This window comes from Chelonoidis abingdonii, chromosome 7 (genome assembly GCF_003597395.2).
Source record: "Chelonoidis abingdonii isolate Lonesome George chromosome 7, CheloAbing_2.0, whole genome shotgun sequence".
NCBI lineage: Eukaryota > Metazoa > Chordata > Testudines > Testudinidae > Chelonoidis > Chelonoidis abingdonii.
In genome coordinates, this window is record NC_133775.1 from 70,731,725 (window position 1) to 70,750,640 (window position 18,916).

Genomic DNA, 18,916 nt, shown 5'->3' on the forward strand with positions numbered 1-18,916 from the left:
GCAGCCAGAGCCGCGTCCACGCTGGATCCTCCACAACGCAAGCTTTCACAATCTCGTTGCTTGCCGCCGCCATCACTCCCCGCTCCATGTGCCTCCTCCATTGCTCTCAGCCAGCCGTCCCTCTCTTGTCACTAGTCAAGTTCCCGCGGAGCGACTGGGGAATGCGGGGAGGCGGGCTCCGGCGGCTATTTGAAGGACCGCGAAGTGGTGGCAAGAGGCAGCTGGAAGCCCCAGGACTTTAATACCCCCCTCACTGCCCCGGGTTAGGGCTATTTAAAGGGCCCAGAGCTCCAGCGGGGAAGCGGGCTTGCCGTGCTCCAGCGGAGCTCCAGAGCGGGAGAGCCGGCCTTGCCGCGCTCCAGTTGGAGCGAGAGCAAGCCTTGCGACTCCGCTTCCCGGTGACGCCCGGTCAGAGCGGCGGGCAGACTCCGCGATCCGCGGTCCTGACCGGAGACGCAACAAGCCCGTCGCCCCACTCTCATGGCTGGAGCCGCCGGAGTTGCCGCAGCCCCGCAGCCCCAGCTGGAGCTCTACTGATGAGTAGTGGCATTGCCGCGCCCCGCCGGCGCTTCACTCAACAGGAGACGGGCCATGAGCAGACCGCAGCTGGGACGGGAGTTAAAAAAAAAAAAAAATTAAAAGGTGCCTAAGGTGTGGGCCCGTTAGCATGGGGTCCGATCCCTGGCAGCACGGGTCGTTGGCCACAGGAAGCAGAATGACCCGCACGCTTCCGTCCCTTCCCACAACCCAGCGACAAAATGCGGACGCAGGTGCTCTGATGGCGATAGCTGCCCACCAATGCACCACTCACAACAGTGCTGCAACTGGTGCAAGTGTGGACACACTGCAGCGCTGGCCGTACACAGCTGTACGACCACAGCTGTAACTGCCAGCGCTGCAAAACTGTAAGTGTAGACAAAGCCTAAGAAGCTGCTCCTCCCCCACTGGCAGGCAGTTGTGCTGATTGTTGTCAGTTGCATTCCTCACATGCATCGCAATGAGCTGCAAACTTCTCCTCTGGTCCAGCCCTTGGGCCCCAGAAGGCAGCTTTCCCCCTGCCCTTCATCTGCTGGAGCTCTGGGAGAAGGAGCAGATGCAGTCTGGGGAGATGTCTGGGGCTAATGCAGAAAACGTTAGCATCTGTGAAAATGGAAACTCCTCCACCCAGGGATTGCAGTAGGGTGCATTGGGAGCTGCTTTGCCTTGGAACTGGGGAAATGCTGCTGCATACAGAGAGAGCAGTGAGATGCCACCTCCTAGTGCTCAGTGCAAAACCTTCTCCAGCCACAAAGCAGGACCTCTCAGCTGCTGCTTGGCACACTCCCTACACAAAACCATTTTCACCACTGTGGGTGAAGGCTGCCCAGGGCGGGAAAGAAACACGTTGCATGGAGAGGAGCTGTCCTCCTTGTGGCAATATCAGGTGTGGTAGAAGGTGGCAGTATTGGGAAGTCACGTGATATGGTAGTGCTGTCAATGCCGTGAACCTACTGCAGTCACATGATCAACCCCCTGCAATACGGGGAGGCTCTTGCTGTTAATTTGCCAGGAATCTTTATCCCAAACCAAAGCGGGTGAAAGGGAAGCAGCCTCCTATGTAACTCTGAAGACTCTGGGCAGCTTATATGGCTGGAGAGTACCCCAGTGCTGGACACTGGATCCCCGGCATAGCGAGCAGCCAGGGACTGTTCTTCTCATTCCCTCCCAGACCTGGCACATGCCCCTGCTCACTCTGCCACTGTTTTTCATAGAATCATAGAAGATTAGGGTTGGAAGAGACCTCAGGAGGTCATCTAGTCCAACCCCCTGCTCAAAGCAGGACTGACACCAACTAAATCATCCCAGACAGGGCTTTGTCAAGCCAGGCCTTAAAATCATTAATGATGGAGATTCCACCACCTCCCTAGGTAACCCATTCCAGTACTTCACCACCCTTCTAGTGAAATGTTTTTTCCTAATATCCAACCTAGACCTCCCTCACTGCAACTTGAGACCATTGCTCCTTGTTCTGTCATCTGCCACTACTGAGAACAGCCGAGCTCCAACCTCTTTGGAACCCTCCTTCAGGTAGTTGAAGGCTGCTGTCAAATCTCACCCTCACTCATCTCTTCTCTTCTGCAGACTAAGGGCTGGTCTACACTACGGGGTAAAATTGATTTTAGGTACGCAATTTCAGCTATGTGAATAACGTAGCTGAAGTCGAATATCTAAAATCGATTTACTCACTCATCCTCACCGCGTGGGATCGATGTCCGCAGCTCACCATGTCGATTCTGGAACTCCGTTGGGGTTGGTGGAGTTCCAGAATCGATATAAGTGCGCTCAGGGATTGATATATCCCGTCTAGATTAGACGTGATATATCGATCCCTGAGCAATCGATTTTAACGCGTCGATACGGCGCGTAGTCTAGACGTGGCCTAAGTTCGCTCAGTTCCCTCAGCCTGTCCTTGTAAGTCATGTGCCCCAGCCTCCTAATCATTTTCGTTGCCCTCCACTGGACTTTCTCCAAATATGTCCACATCCTTTCTGCTCTTCACATGTCCCAGGCCTCCCTCCCAGGCCCTGGCTGTGTTGCAGAAATGCTGTGGGCTGGACACTTGCTCTGGCAGTGGCCACATGCCCTCAGGCTTGAGGTGGCAGGACTCTTCTTTCCAGCATTGCCCCTGCCCCATCAGGGTTACAATCCCCCTCCAAGTCTGGCCAGCAAGGCCGCTTGACTGGGGGCATCTCCCTGTGCTGGGCCCACTGTCCAGGGTCCCCCTCGCTCTCCCCAGCTGCTCAGCGCACTGGGCTCTGGACTGCTTCAGCTCCTGCCTTAGTGCTGCTTTCTGCCTTCAGCTCCCTGGGCTGCTTTTCTGGCCCCTCTGGCTCCGGTTGCTGTGGCTCTCCTCCCAGCACAGGTCTGCTCTCTGAGCTGCTTCCCTGGTACCTCTGGCTCTTGCTGTTATAGCTCTGCTCCCAGCATGGATCTGCTCCCTGGGCTGCTTCTCTGGTTCTCTTTGGCTCTGGCTGGCATGGCCCTGCTCCCCAGCTCTGCTTGGGCTCCTACTCTCTCCTTAACTCAGCCTCAGTCAGTTCCAGGCAGTTGTCTCCAGTGCCCCTGTCAGTCTAAGGTCCTGATGTCCCATCAGTTGCCCTTTTGGTACGGGAAGCTAGCAACAACAACAACAACAACAAACCACTAAATTTTAGTAAGGTTGGCCCCTTACATTAAGGCCAGAGAGAACCATCAGGATCATCCAGTCTGAGGCCCTGCAGAATAGGCCAGATAACCTCACCCAGGGATTCCTGCATCCAGCCCAAGGCCTTCTAGCTGAGTAATTTTAGAGAGAGACATCTGGTCTTCATTTAAAGACTACAAAGAACAGTGAATCTCCCACATCACTATGTAAATTAGGCCAGTGGTTAATTACCACAGAGAGTTGGGAAGTGGATTTTATTTCTCATAAAAAATTCTCAAGAAAATGAAAATTTTCTACATCTTTTTTTGATTTATTTCAGAAAACCCAACAACTGCCTTTTATTTTTTGTTTTTGAAAAGCATAAATTAAATCAGTTGGAGTGGGGGTGATGAAAACTACAAAAATAGCTGAAAACAGAAATATTCTTAATAATATTTCCATTTCTTTAAAAAGGAATTTTCATCAGAAAAATTCAGGGAACAATTTTTGACCAGCTCTTCCAATTCCTTTCACTTATAAATGTGCCTTATTGCCAGCCTGAGTCTTTGTAGCTTCAGCCCCCACCCACTGGCTCTCACTCTGCCTTTGCCTTCTACACTGAAGAGCCCTCTACTATCAGAAAACTTCTCTGTGTCGGTACTTAGAGACTGTGAACAAGTCATCTCTTAACTTTCTCTTCGATACACTAAATAGTATGAGTCCCTTTTTGTCTCTCGCCGCAAGGCAGGTTTTTCAAACCTCACATCATTTTTATGGCTTGTCTCTGATAAAGGGCTGTTATGAGGTCAAAGCATTTTGCTGTGTGCTCATTCAAGGTTTTTCTCCTACATCACTTACCATGCAGGTGCTGGCTGGATAAATCAACCATAGCCACCTCACTGCACAGTCTTGCCTCTGAATTGTAATTTCCAACACTTGATAGTATGTGTAAAGCCTGATTCATTCCCAGGTTCCTTACATTCTGTGATGCTTTATGGAATATGTGGGACACTTTACGTTATCAGTGTAACATTTCAAGGACTCTGACCAGATATGCCATGTAAGGTGTCAATGAAAATGTTATGATTTGAAAGTATCATCATCTTGTTTTTATGTTGGTATCAATTTATATTGTGAGTTAAAGATATATGTGGTATATCTGTATTTCCAAACTTGTGCTGTGTTTCTGGGTGACACCCCCCAGCCAGAATGGCATCAGACTAGACCTGTTTGATGGTCCATCAAGAGACATCAGCTGTACAATGAACCCATTTAAAGGAGCCAAGGACTACACTCTATAACTCAGCAAGGCATTCAGAGGCATGCTTATGGAAACAACTCTAAGGCCTTTCAATGCCATGTGCTGGGAAGCTTGTGTTTGAAACAAAGGAAGTACCATACACATGGCAAAAGGACTGTAAAGGGCCGCTGGATCATCTCCATCTTCTCTTCAATCCTGCTTCTTACCTCTGGAGGAACTTTGCTACAAACTGAAGCTCTGAACAAAGGACCAAATGATCCATCCTAGTTGTGGCTGTACTCCAGAGGGACTTTCAAGCCAGCAAACTCACCAATACTAAAAAGAACCTGATATATAGACTTTGAAGTGATTACTTTACTATTTACAACTCTCTTCTTTTTCTTTGTAATAAACCTGCAGTTTTAGATACTGCAGAATTGGCTGGAAGTGTGGTATTTTGAGGAAGATCCAAAATCATATTGACCTGATAATGTGGCTGACCCTTTGGGGTCAGAAGAACATTTTGTATAAGTGAGCAGAGTTTTAAAATAACTTCTAACTGCACTGGACCTACATGCTAACTGGGAGCCAGAAAACTGGAATGCAATAAGGGGACTGTGATTTCTTTTTTTGCTTCATGATAACCAGTGTGGGATCAGAAGCACAGTTTATGACTGGTCGGTGAGATTAACTTCAGTGTTACCCACCAGTTTTGTGCTCTCCTTTTTGCACCAGCAAACAAAAACAGACTTCTGTTTTGGTTGAACAACTCCATAGTCCGTTTTTGTTTGCTGGTAGGACATGTCAGGTCATCAAAGCTCCCCTTTTTCTACTTACCATCATATCAAACCTGTTTGGCATATGCTATGTGAAACTGAAGTGGAGCAATTTACCGCAAGCTAGTTCTAACCCAATCTTTCTAAACTCAAGCTCCTCCTTCCTATGCTGATCTTCTCCCCTCCTCTGTGTTCAGTGACAGAGATGCCTCATGTTGTTTCTTTCTTAAATTCTCCTCTCAGCCCCCTTGATTAATCATCACAAGTAAAACACCTCCTCCAAGACCTGGAATAAGGAAGGGGATTGAAAGTGCTCCAGCTAAGAAGTGGAATGAGAAGGGGGCTCCTTTCCGACCCTGGCTGGTCAGACTGCTGATGCCATGACCTCATCTCCTTCAAGGAAGAAATGGTTTCAGCAAAAACCATAAGCAACTGTTCTTTCCCTTTGAGTGCTAACGTGCAGCACCCAGTTCTGTGGACATGGGCTCACGCAGCTCTTTAGCATAAGAGACCCTAACAGGGGTAGTCAAAAGGCAGAGCATTGGCCACATGCAGACTTCCAGATGCTTTTGAATGGACCCCCAGATCTTTTTATATATTTATTATCATTGGTATTATTTTTTTCAAAATTATTTTCTCTGGGGTCTGGACCTTGACTAGATCTTGATCAAGAAATGTGGATCTTGACAAAACATAATTGACTACCCCAGCCTAGCACATTTCCCAAAACACCCCAAAAGGGGACTTCAGGGATGCGTAACTCAGCTTCCCTCTGCCGTAGCTTTTATTCAGGCAGCCCTTGGATAAGATTTACAAGGCATGTAGCTGTTCCTCCAATGCTAAAGAAGTAAAACCCTTTGAAAGAAGAAAGTGTGTTGTGAGGAGCAGGGACTGAGCCCTGTATGGAATGTGGGTGTAGTCACTGTGCGGGTGGTTTTCGTGAGGCTGGATCAGAGGAGTGTATGGATGGACTTGGGGCAGAGACAAGTGTGCAGGGGTGCGATGGGTTATGGATGCATGCCTCAGTGTATGGATAGCTAAGACTGTGTTTGGGTTATATGTGTGTGGGGGATGGTAGTGGTGTGAAATTATTGACATGAACTGTGACCGTATAAACCAAGGTTCTATAGTTGCACCAAATCTTGTACAAAGGAGGTCAAGTAAGGTGTCTATGGAAAGGCTGTAATTTGCTGGCTATGATTATGCTGTCTGTATGTGTGTATTCTTTTTGTATTTGAAGTTATAAATATTGGCTCTGTAATTGTATCTCAATGTGTTTGATTCTAAGTAGCATCAGTGAAGCATTTAGTCAGCTTTTTGAGAAAGGACTATTCTGAGTAAGTCCCCAATCAAGAAATACTTAACTGACAATGGATTTGGGAGACCCCAATCCACATCTGAGCTTTCTTGAGAATGTTCAAAATAACATGTAAACAATGGTGTTGGCCTGCAAAAAGCTGAATCATTCATGGACATGTGACTTGCCCAGGTGGCTACAAACTCCATCTGTTGCTGTGATGTTGCATGGAAGAACGAAGAGACAATAGAGAGAATATAAAAGGGCCTGGAAGCCTCTCCATTTTGTCTTAAGCTGTCTCAAGAGATGGCCTCTCCACCCCAAAGAGATGCTTAAAAGAAACTGGAACCAAGGACTATAACTACAAGGGTGTGTGAGATTGCTGGACCCAGGCCATAAACCACAATGTTGCTCTGAAAAGGATTGGGCCCAGACTAGGAAGAAGTCTAGTCTGTGAAAGAAACTTATTGGGACATCTCTGAGGGTGAGATTTACCTGTATTCAGTTTCCTACTGTATTAGACTTAGACTGGTGTGTTTTGTTTTATTTTGCTTGGTAACTTACTTTGTTCTGTCTGTTATTACTTAGAGCCACTTAAATCCTACTTTTTATACTTAAAAAAATCACTATTGCTTATTAATTAACCCAGAGTAAGTGATTAATACCTGGGGAAGCAAACAGCTGTGTGTATCTCTCTATCAGTGTTATAGAGGGTGGACAATTTATGAGTTTACCCTGTATAAGCTTTATTTGGGGTTTTGATTCCATTGGGAGCTGGGTGTCTTGGTGCTGGAGACAGGAGCACTTCTTAAGCTGTTTTCAAATCTTCAGATGTGGGGGCATGGTTCAGACCCTAAGTCTGGGTTGCATTTCTGCCATCCCTTCCATCTCCTTACAGATTAAAAGTGAAAACCCCAGTTTAGTGGTTGTGGTCCTGGTCCCAGCACATTTGCTGCCAAGAGGTCCTCATGTAGAACCTGCAGTCACAATGGGGGAGCCGGCAGTCACAAAGTGGGCAGTATCCCACCTGCTGTACAACATGGTCAGCAGCTACAGGGCAGCAGCTACAGGGCCAGACCTGTCCTCAAGTCACCCAGCACCCTGGCATGGACCACCACAGACCAAAAAGAGTTAGCTACTTATATAATGAACACAGACTGTAACAAGGCAAATGTGCACCTGGCCCCAATGCTCTGTCCATTGCAAGATTGAGAATGCAATAGACATGTGGCCATAATGTGATTTATTTGTGGATCATTATACAAGACTACAGGTAGAAAATCGTAACTTGCAACCCCGCTGTGTGGTTCTGAAACGCATCGAGCAGAGCGACTAGCAATGGTGGCGAAATGCCAACAGACTCAGTGGCAAGTTTACCATTGCTGGTATCAAGAGGGGAAGATCCTTCTTACTGGGGCATAGGCTAAATCTCAGACTGCTTAGAAATTGGCCCAGTGGAGGAATAAATGCACCTTTGGGTTCAGATTAGGGTGAGGTTTGCTTAGAGATACTGAGGTAAAATAGCATGTCTCTGTAAAATTCATTCAGAAGATCTGTAAAGACAACTCAGTGCCTTACAAGTGCAGAATCAGCACTTCCAGGATCTAGAATGAGTTTTCAGTACACTATTAACCAGCTAATAGGAGATGCACTCATCTAAAAATTAGTCAGTTTCAAGAATAATCTGGAAGAGGTAAAAAGCTGACAGAAGAAATGTGCTTTGAGCACAAAAATGGGCCAAGGAGACTGCAGCTTTGCAAATCTCATCACTTGTATTTGATAAAACCAAAGCCAGAGTAGTTTGACTCCAGATTCCATTTTACCCACAATGCTGCAGTTTGGGATGCTCCCATGTTCGGACCACCTCTAGCTGACAATGAATAAAAGTAAATGTACATTTTATCAGGAGAAATCCAAGTTACTGAGAACACAGAGTTGGTGGTGCTGAAGGAATCCTCCCAGTTCAACAAAACCCAAAGCTAGCCAGCTACTCTGTCTGCAGGACCTGGTAATTCTACAGGGCTGCAGGCTTTCTTGGCATTAGAAAACTACTGTGGAAAATTCATTTCATGCTTCTTGGTCCTTGGAAAGCACTGACCGAATTATTACAAAAGGTAAAATCCAGCAATGGTCCTGGAAATGCCCAAAAGCATGGAGAGGGTCTGAACAAGAAGTGTCTTCTGCTCAGGCTTTAGTGCGTTTTGACACCTCTTGTCATTTTGGCTTGTAACATCTCACCTACTGTAGCGGAAACTGTATCTCATATAGATTAGCAAGTGGCAGTGAGAAGCCCTTTGTACTCATCATGTGTCATGATGCCTACTGAAAGGAATTATACACAGCTTGAGGATGTAGGTAAAGTATATGTGGAGTAATGAAATCCCATAAGTACTTTAATAAAATATGGAAGTAATGTACCTATATAATCGTCCATATACCTTTAGTTAAGATCTGAGGGTATTAGCCATTGCCAGATGCAGCAATAGTCTTTGATATCACCACAGTATCATTCTGAGACCAAGAGTCAATATGAAGTATTTCTGGAACATGCTCTTTCAAGGTTTCATAGATTCCTAGATTCCAAGGCCAGAAGGTATCATTGTGATCTAGTCTGACTTCCTGTATAACAGGCCAGAGAACTGCCCCCCAAATTATTCCTAGAACAGATCATTTAGAAAAACATTCAATCTTGATAAAAAAATTGTCAGTGATGGAGAATCTATTGTGACCTTTTGTAAGTCATTCCAATGGTTAATGCCCTCACTGTTGAAATTTATACCTTATCAGCAGTCTGAATTTGTCTAGCTTCAACTTCCAGCCATTGGAAGGTGTTATCCCTTTCTCTCCTATATTGAAGAGCCCCTTGAGAAATATTTGTTCCCCATGTAAGTGTAGTAGGAAGAGATCCTGAGACATAAGCCCTTGTATCAGAAGCCTGAGGCCTGGGCTAAAGTAGTGGTCAAAGCTTTGCTAATATAAAGCAAAGTCAGCAAGAGACAGGTTGTAAGCAGGAGTCAGGCTCTGCCTGTGTACACGCTCAAAGAGACTGGCAAGAACAGGGCTGGTACTGCAAAAACATACACATTCCTAAGAAAGGTTAGGCATAGGACACTCATGTAAACAGATTCCAGAAGGATGGTACCAGAACACCCTCTGATACCAAGTATGGTACAAACACCCCCTCCACAAAAAATATAACAGGAACACTCTCTTAAAGATAAGGTCAGAATGACAGTGTGATGGATAGTGACGTTTTGATTGAACCAACATGTACAAGGTAATGGGTGGTAACAACCCACATCAGGGGCAGTAACTAACCACGTCAGAGGGACGATACATAACTTGTTTGTGTTGATGTATAAAATGGAGTCTCAGAGGGGGTGTCTTTGGCCAGCCTAGGGGGAAATGGAAAGTCCAGCGATTCAGTGAACTGTGTTTATCGTCTTGGGTATACATGTGCTAGTGTAACTGTAGACATTGATCTGGGGAGCTAGGACCATGCTTCATCAAAAATAACCCTGGCTGAGTGCTTTTGTACCTTAATAGATCTTGTGGTCATTGTGTGTGTGTGTTCCTTCTGTATGTTGTTCCAGCTCTGCGCGGGTAGCTGGCACAGCAGACCTTAAGTGAACCACACAGGGGGAAGGGGCATTGGGGGGAGAGGAGGAGTAGGGGGAAGGGCCCCCTGGTGAGGGAGGAGGCTAATGCAGATCTCAGACCCCCACTCGGAAGAGGCTGATGCTGCTAGCAGAAGCTGCGCTTCGCAGTGGGGGAGCTGCTGTGAAGAGCAGCCCTTGCCCATGCTACCATTCTGCGACTGCCTGAGGCTACTATGTCCATGTTAAAAAGTGGGTGGGCGTGGCCTCCCCAGTATGTGGGAGGGCCCAGATGTTCTTTGTGCTCAGAGCCCCAATAAATCTTAATCCACCTCTGCTTGCTGCAGCCCCATCTCTTCTTGGAACTCTCTCCAATTTATCAATATCTTTCTTGAATTGTGGGCAAATAACTGGCAACAGTATCCAGCAGCCATCCAACCAATGCCAAATACAGAGGTGATATAACCTCTCTGCTCCTACTCCCCCTTTTTATACATCCCGGATCGCATTAGCTTTTTTGGGCACAGCATTGCATTGGGAGCTCATGTTCAGCTGATTATCCACTATGACCCCCGAATCTTTTTCAGCGTCACTGCTTGCCAGGAGAGAGTCCACCATTATGTAAGTGTGGCCTGGATTTTTTGTTTCAGATTTATAGAGTGATGGGAAGCACCAGGCACTTCATGGCCCCCTGCTGGAGGCCCCATGGTCCTACTACACCCTGCCCCAGGATCAGTGAAGGTGGCCCCACTGGGTCTGCCTAGAAAGCACGCATGGAAGCAGCTAATCAAAGCCCAGCAGGCTCAGATAAAAGGAGCAGCAGGGGGTTAGCAGGTCAGTCCCAGCTGGGACCAAAGTGGTGAGGAGGGCTGTTCTGCTCTGGCGAGAGGAAGTTGACTGGCTATGTTTACTGACCCTGGGAAAGCAAGGCCCTGAGAATTCTAACCCGCATCTAAGGGGTGAAAATAAAGGGGCCAGGTGGGAAGAGGCCTAGAGAAGTAGCAGCAGAGGATGGAAGTGATCCAAATGTGGCCGCTGTTTATAGGGTCCCTGGGTTGGGACCTGGAGTAATGGGAGGGCCCAGGTTCCCCCACTAGTGAAGTGGCATAAGTCCTGAGAATGGGACAAAGCTTGTATGGAAGTCCAAGCAAAGGGCTGAATTTAAAGGGTCCAGAGTTGGGGCTGAAGACCCTGGTGAGGGCTGATAGTTCTGCTGGACTTTTGCTACCCCAGAAGGGCTGAGCCACTGAAGATCCGCCAAGCAAAGTCAACAACCCACAGGGGACACCAGGAGTGGGAAAAGGACTGCAGTATCACACACAGCAGAAGGAGGCACTAAAGATGTGGGTGTCCCCCTCCCCCTCCACATATACATTTAGCTCTATTAAAAAATGTATTGTCTGCTTGAACACAGCTTTCCAATCAATCCAGCTCACTCTGTATCAGTGACCTGTCTGCTTCACTATTTACCATTTCCCTCAATTTTTGTGTCATCTGCAAACTTTATCAGTGATGCTTTTGTTTTCTTCCAGGTCACTGATAAAATGTTAAATAGTGTAAGGCCAAGAACCTCCTATGGGATCCCACTAGAAAGACATCTGCTCTATGATGATCCCCCATTTACAATCACATTTTGATGCCTATCACTTAGTCAGTTTTCAATCCATTCAATGTGTGCCATGTTAATTTTAAATCATTCAAGATTTTTAATGAAATTTTTGTGCAGTTCCAAGTCTAACACCTCACAGAACTCTGTTGCTTTAGTATATTACATGAACATTATTACCTTTATCAACTAAACTTGTAGTCCCATAAAAAAAGACATCAATTTAATTTGACAGGATCTATTTTCCATAACCCCTTGTTGATTGACAGAGAAGTTAGTTGCAAGAAAAATCCAGAAACCAGCATGTAATCTGACACTAAAAGGCCAAAATCATCTTTGAAGTAATGTCATGGATGTAAGTAGAGTTACACAAGGCCAAATTCATTCCAGAAGTGTCACCCAGACATTAACATTTAAAGACGCTTCCAGAGAGGCTAAATTTGTAAAGAATTGAATAATTGTGCAATACAATAAAACACATAAGTATTCTTTTTCTTTGTTTACTGAAATTTATATTTCCAGAATACTAGGGTGGGTTTGTTGTATGTAACACTTCCAGAAGGGTGTGTGGATGTGACACTCATGAAAGGGTTAATCTAATGAGCTCTTAGTCCAAGTTAAAAAAAAGTCAGCATATGAGATTGCTTTGCATTTCTATTATATGCCTTGGCAAAGACTACAGCAGGAAGCTCCTAGTCTGTGTAGCATGAGTATTGCTTCTCCTGCTTTCAATATTCAGCAGCATTTGGCTTACATCTCCCATTGGTCTAGTTATGCTGTTATGCCTGTACCATCTGTATTATCTTCCATGTCTGCAGTAGGCCATAGCAGATACACAGCTCTCAGCCAGCCATCAGAAGTTCTGGAGACTCCCTTGGAGCCACCTGGGTTCTGCTTCGATCATAGAACAAGAAACTATCAGAGCTAGGCTGCCACTGCAAAGAAATGATCCACAAATAGTCTTTGCATTTTTAATTGGCTTTGTTTGTGCCACTTAGCTATTTGCTTTCACAAATATCTTTATAGACATACTCTCTGGAGTGTTCTTCCCAGGAGCATTTAGAGGCATGACTCAGAGGTTTGCTACTCTGCGTCATCAACTCTTGTCAGGCCTGACACACTCACTACACTTAACATGCTGTGACATAATCTGTATCTAAAATGTGTCATGTGATATATCATTGGGAAACTAATAACTCACTGATCAATAATATTCTTGGGAGGTGTATGTATGGTTAACCTACAAGGAATTATATGGATGTGCTGGAAATGTGTAACTAAAGGTGTTTAAACCAAGCCTGGCAGGGGACATTGATAAACAGGTTTTCCCAGATAAAGGAAAGGGACCAACCCCCTCCCCCCCCCCCAAGCCAGGTGTGGCCAAGGACAGTGAGCTGCTCATTTGTAGAGGAGGTTGCAGGAAGATCATTTGCATTGTAAAACTCACAACCAGGGCGCCTACACCAGCTAGCATGGCATCTACACCCAGCAGGGGAAAGGATCTTTGTCTAGGAACACACTTCGGAAGAACACATTTCAAATCTTTACTGGGCTATAAAAAAGAGGGGGGAGAGAACTCCTATTTTAAGCTTCTCTGAGGAGTCAAGAAGTGAGTGCTGTGAGCTCCAGGTGTTGGGTCTTGGCTAAAGAACTGGCTGCCATGCTGGAAGAAGAACTGTGGTGAAAAAAACTTTTTCAAACAAAAGACTCCAGTTTTAAGGCAGGTCTACACTACAAGCACTACAGCAGTGCAGTTGTATCAATGCAGCTGAGGTGCTGGAGCGTGTCTGGTAAAAATGCTGTAATTCCTGGCTGCATAATTACTCCATTTCCGCCTCATGCATTAGCAATTCACAAGCCATGCTTCGGCTCACAGCCATTGTTCCTGGAAGCAATGTCAGAGGCACAATGAAGACAGTTTGATTTTCAGATCTTAGCTCTGTGGTTAGCTGACAGGTAGGAAACTTGTGTGACTTGCAGAATGATCCAGACACACAGAGAGTAGCTAGGCATCCAGTGGGGCTGGTTAGTTGACACTCCATTTTCTGACTCAGCCTGATTTTAGGAATGAGGGAACAGTTTCATGTCTGTCTTTGGCCAGAGGAAGCAGACAGGAAACAAACTCTTTTCTTTTTGTTTTCCAATATTTATAAATGTGGCCACTGATTTATGTGCCCAGAGTGACAGATACCATAACACAGTGCAGGGAGAAGATGGAGACAAAATTTACTGTTGTCCACAGTTCAGATCTTCAAGATGATGATTGAGAGCCTCTTATTGTGCTGTATGTTACACCCATGAAAGGGTTAATTTGTAGACACCAGCAGCTCTCAGAAGTTGCTAGGTAACTGTTTGCTCAAGGTATGTTCACCAATGAGAGTTATTCTGATAATGTAACGCTTCTATCTGGTGTTTTTCATGGGGCAAGTGTGTTACCGTTGTAGAAGGTCTTTATTTGAAAAGCACCCTGGATCACCTTGGCATTTGACAAAGAGACATTTGAGGTAAATCCCAGGCCAGGGCATGCAGTGGAGTGCCCCTCCCTGGGCCAGTTACAGCTGGCCTGGATGGTGCTCTAGCAGTATTGCAGGAACTCAGCAAGGGGAGGTGGGAAGGGGATGGATGAGATGTGACTGAATAGGGCTTTCTCATCTGTAATCTAGGACTCTTTCTAGTGTATAGTTAATGGGAACTGCCATATCAAACCTAGTGCATTGGCCCAGCAGGCCTGATCTACACTAGAGAAATTAAAGCCCCCAAGAGCCTTTCCTTCTACACTCAAAAATAACCCAAATGGCTATCAGGTTAGAACAGGCTCCCTTTAAGGAGGGTAAATATGCAGGCAAAGCTGAATGGCTCAACCTGCTCCCTAGAGAACCCATGTGGACACAGCCATGCTGAAACACATCAACTAGCCTTCTGCTAATGTCTCCCAGCATGGCAATGGCCAGGGGAAATCTCCCAGAGTGCCCTGCTTAGGGGCCAAGATGAGAACTGGGAGCTAGCTACTCAGAGAGCATTGCAAATGAGGGTGATGTTGGACTGTGCAAATATATCCATGAAACAGTGGTTTGCGCATTGGCCTGCTAAACCCAGGGTTATGAGTTTAGTCCTTGAGGGGGGCCATTTCAGGATCTGGGGCAAAAATCTGTCTTGGGATTGGTCCTACTTTGAGCAGGATGTTGGACTAGATAACTTCCTGAGGTCCCTTCCAGCCCTGACATTCTATGATTCTACACCCATGTGGCATGGCTAGTATAGCTGCACTAAACTCCATCCATCTGACCTGGCTTGGCTTTCTAGCACAGACAAGGCCTAGCAGCTTCAGTCTAAAACTGCCAACTTTCTCCTGCTATCTCCTCTTCTTTTCCTTCCTGTTTTGCTCCTTTTTTCTTTTTTTTCTTTCCCTCTCCTACTGTGGATCGCAGCAGCAGCAGAAGAAATGATATGGATCCATCAGCCTGAAACACAGAGCAGCAGGGAGCTGACACATCAATCACAGCTCTGCTGTGGAATTAATGAGAGTGCCTCGGATTCAGGCTGTCACTCACTTGCCTCAGTCTGCTGCTTCCATATGGCTCCAGCTGACGGACTCGCACTCACCAGACCCTGCCAATTAAAGCCTCAGCACTCCGAACTCTTAGCCTCACAGCTTCATTATTGTAATTAAACAAAACATGCCGCCCTGCCCTCTCCCTGTGTTGATTCATGTCCCTCACACACAGTGGCAACTACAATGTTGCAAAACAGCTACCATTGAATACACTGTAAGGGAGCAAAACTACCAAATACAGTCGTAGCATCCCGCAGGCTTCTCTGCCCTCCACCCCTGTTTCTTACTGTCAGAGATGCCCCCCTCTGTCAGCACAGTCTAATACCCACTGACCTCAGATAGCCTAATCTTAACCTACTGGTCTGAAAGTTTAACTCAGACTTAAGCATGACTGGTCTGTGTTCTGCCTAGGAGAGGGTGAGGTGAGAGAGACAGTCCAGGACAGAACAAATACAGAGAGAGTGAGAAAGGGGCAGAGAGAAACAATTAATATAGCCCCACCTCTCAGTAGCCATTGACCTGTATCTATCTAGCATCTGTCCCCACACACCCCATTCTAGTTATCTCAGTTTGTATACTGGCCCCTAGCACCCCAGCATTTGAGTGCCTCCACAAAGTGGAAGAGACCTAGCAGAACTCGCTTCCCCCCTTGTGGTCAGCAACGCCATCAGGGAAAGACTGATCAGGAGGAGAATCTGCATGTAGCTGTGAACACAACAAGGGTGGTGACTGTTCAGATAGTGTCTGTCAGGGAGCTCCATAGTCTCAGTCTGGCTCCTGGGAAGGTTCCACATTCCCAAGCCTACCCCATTGGCTGACAGTGTCCTTGTCCCAGGGGAGCCTCACAGTGGTGGTTGCAGCAGGAGTGATGATCTAGGGCCAGTCCCATGCAGACTTCTGTATTCAATGAGGAGCCAGTGCTGAGAGCAGAGCACAGGGATGGACAAGGTAGATAAGGAAAAGTTATTTACTTATTCCCATAATACAAGAACCAGGGGTCACCAATGAAATTAATAGGCAGTAGGTTTAAAACAAATAAAAGGAAGTTCTTCTTCACGCAGTGCACAGTCAACTTGTGGAACTCCTTGCCTGAGGAGGTTGTGAAGGCTAGGACTATAAGACCATTTAAAAGAGAACTGGATAAATTCATGGAGGCTAAGTCCATTAACGGCTATTAGCCAGGATGGGGTAAGAAATGGTGTCCCTAGCCTCTGTTTGTCAGGGGGTGGAGATGAATGGCAGGAGAGAGATCACTTGATCATTACCTATCCCTCTGGGGCACCTGGCATTGGCCACTGTTGGTAGACAGGATATTGGGCTGGATGGACCTTTGGTCTGATCCAGTATGGCCATTCTTATGTTCTTATGCTCCTGGTGAGGTGTGCTGCTAAGCATGCAGCATGCTGCATCTTGTCTCTGTTATTCCTTTCTCACGTCAACGAGGCTCCATTTCTAGACATAGAGAATGTCCAGAGTTGAGTCAGAAATGGTGAAGTACTGAGGCCAGAGCTGTTCTGATAAGTCTAGCCAGCTGCAGGTGGCAGTAGGCAGTGCTGGTAGTTTCGGTGGACACAGAAAACCCAAGGCTGTGACCACATTCTGTGATGTGAGTGACAGTGCCCTTGATGTAGAGTAGATATGGGCAAGGAGAGCTCTGCAGAGGACTTCCTTCCTCCCCCCAACATCACTCAGCCTTGGCTGGGCTGAGTGTTAGCCAGATGCCCTTCCCCCACGCACTGACCTCAACCAGGCATGGAGAGGGCTGGGCTGGGAGATGGGGAGAAGGATGAGCACTGGTGCCTGGGCACTTCAGGCATGTCAGCCCTGAATGTTTTATGAGCTTTCCCAGGGTCAGTCTACATTGCAATCAGCAGGGGTGATTGCAGCATGTGTAGGCAGACCCAAGAGACCTTTGTTCTAGCTAGATGCTGCAGTCACCCCTTCTGATTGCAGTGCAGACAGACCCTCAGGGTATGACTACACTGCAGTTTAAGCCCAGGTGTGTGGAACTCAGTGTTTGTAAATCCAGGCTTCAGTGTTCACCCTGAATATTAACCCTCGGTTCAGAATTTCTGGACCACTGCACAGGGAAGTTGTCAGAGCCTGTCGACACATTCTGGTGATCCATCTTTTCAGTCTCCATGCTCCTGGCAACTGGATCCAGCAACATGGAGGTGTTCCCATTGGAAGAACATGTCCTACATGGGCTTTCACTCCTGTTTCACATGACACTAAACTGGGAGGAGTTGGAGATACGCTGGAGGGTAGAGATAGAATACAGGGGGACCTAGACAAATTAGAGGATTGGGCCAAAAGAAATCTGAATGAGTTTCAAACAACGGACAAGTCAAGGCGTCCTGCACTTCAGGATGGAAGATCCCATGTTCTGCTCCAGACAGGGACCTGAATGGCTGGCAAGCAGTTCTGACCGAAAAGGACCTAGGGTTACAGTGATGAGAAGCTGGATATGAGTCAACAGTGTGCCCCTGTTTCAAGAAAGCTAACGGCATTTTGTCGTATAAGTAGGGTATTGCCAGCAGATTAGGGATGTGATCATTCCCCTCTATTCGACATTGATGAGGTCTCATCTGGGTACTGTGTCCAGTTTTGGGCCCGCCTACAAGAAGGATGTGGAAAATGGAGAAAGTCCAGTGGAAGGGCAACAAAAATATTTGGAGGCTGGAGCACATGACTTATGAGGAAGGCTGAGAGAACTGGGATTGTTTAGTCTGCAGAAGAGAAGAATGAGTGGGGTTTAATATCTGCTTTCAACTATCTGAAAGGGGTTCCAAAGAGGATGGATATAGATGATATCAGTGATACAGATGACAGAACAGAGGAGTAACGGTCTCAAGTTGCAGTGGGGAGGTTAGTTGGATTTAGAAACCACTTTTTCACTAGGAAGGCAGTAGAAGCACTGGAATGGGTTACCTAGGCGATGGTGGAATCTCTTTCCTTAGAGGTTTTTAAGGTCAGGCTTGACAAAGCCCTGGCTGGGATGATTTAGTTGGGAATAGATCCTGCTTTAAGCAGGGTGTTTGCCTAGGTCCCTTCCAACCCCGATAGTCTATGATTCTATGATTCATTCAGGAGACACTGCAGGACATTTCAGCTACATTTTTTGACCTACTGAAGGCACCTGTTGGAGCAGGAGGAGGACAGTAAAGAAATGTCAGACTTGAACTGGTTGATGCTGCTCACGGCTGCCAGGCGAGCTACTGAAGCCCCCTACATAGACAGGTGCTTCTGGAGCAGGACCATAAGCACAGTCTAGTGGGGTTGCATCATCATGAGGCCCTGGAATGACCAGCAGTGGGTCCAGAACTTTCTCATACAAAAAGCTATATTTCTGGAGCTTTGTGAACAGCTTACCTGGCTGCTCCAGCATCATGACATATGCATGAGTATAGCTATGCCAGTCTAGATGCAGGTCACTAAAACTATCTGGAGACTGGCTACTTCAGACTGCTACAGGCCCACTGCAAACAAATTTGATGTTGGAAAATCAGCTGTTGGTAAAGTAGTGGTGGAGGTTTCTGGGGCAATCAGGCATGTGATTTACCCACAGGTACTGGGCATAAACAATATAGGATCATAGAATCGTAGAATATTAGGGCTGGAAGAGACCTTAGGAAGTAATCTAGTCCAATACCCTGCTCAAAGCAGGACTAACATCAACGAAATC